At 33.0% G+C, this 833-nt stretch overlaps 1 protein-coding gene across 1 annotated transcript in view; it reads right to left on the reverse strand.

The window, feature by feature from the left end:
• Nucleotides 1-533: 533 nt before the first annotated feature.
• Nucleotides 534-833, reverse strand: part of LOC119591947 — a gene marked incomplete at its 5' end in the record, with an annotated part of 109,644 nt that continues 109,344 nt past the window's right edge. Inside the window, 1 exon segment of the mRNA XM_037940702.1 lies at nt 534-833.

Here is an 833-nt window from a genome sequence, read left to right on the forward strand (position 1 = left end):
TTTCTCTCTCATCTTAACCGGATTTTTTGCCCTTATTTTCCTTCTCTTTTCTTGCAATAGAAGTTCCCGGTTCATTGTTATCATTCCCGTCAAGGTACACTTGTCTGGATCCTGATAATGCATAGTTACAACATCAACAAGTTTACCTTGAACTTTCTCGTGTCTAAATTTCAGACTTTGTTATCCCTTAGCATTAAGGCCTTACAGAACATTTCTGCATTAACATTGTAACATGAAATTAGGCCAATTAAGGAATGTTTACGTGATTATGGAAGAATTATCTTCTTAAGAAGTGACTTTTTTTGCAAGGTTAATTTATACTTTGGCAGGAGGTCGGTCTTGCTTCATTCTCAAGGCTCTGTTTTTTATTTATTTCCATTCGGTTAAAGTTCCTAGTAATAGTATTTAGGTCCAATTACAGTGTAAGGTCACTGTCTCTTTATATGGTTGATTCACAGACACTCCCGGTTTTATTTTCATCATCTCAAGAACATGTATAAATTCATATATCAAGTGTATGGGTGTAAAATAGATTGTTTGTAAAGTCAAATATTTATTCATCATTTGCATCCTTTTTTTTCTTTCCTTCTCCTTTTTTTGGCAGTAAGAATGAAGGTCAGACTTCATATGATCATTTTGCAGAGACATGCATGATCAATGGGTGAAGAAAACATTTTCTTTTTGTTATTTTTTCTTCCTTGCTTTGAGCAAACAACCACTACAATCAATATCTCATTTTCACATAGGATAATATCAATTTCTCTAGTAATCTTGTCTGAATATCCTAACAGGTACAAGACCATATCATTTTTACTTCATAATCTAGAGCATTA

Source organism: Penaeus monodon, chromosome 29 (assembly GCF_015228065.2).
Source record: "Penaeus monodon isolate SGIC_2016 chromosome 29, NSTDA_Pmon_1, whole genome shotgun sequence".
NCBI classification, from domain to species: domain Eukaryota; kingdom Metazoa; phylum Arthropoda; class Malacostraca; order Decapoda; family Penaeidae; genus Penaeus; species Penaeus monodon.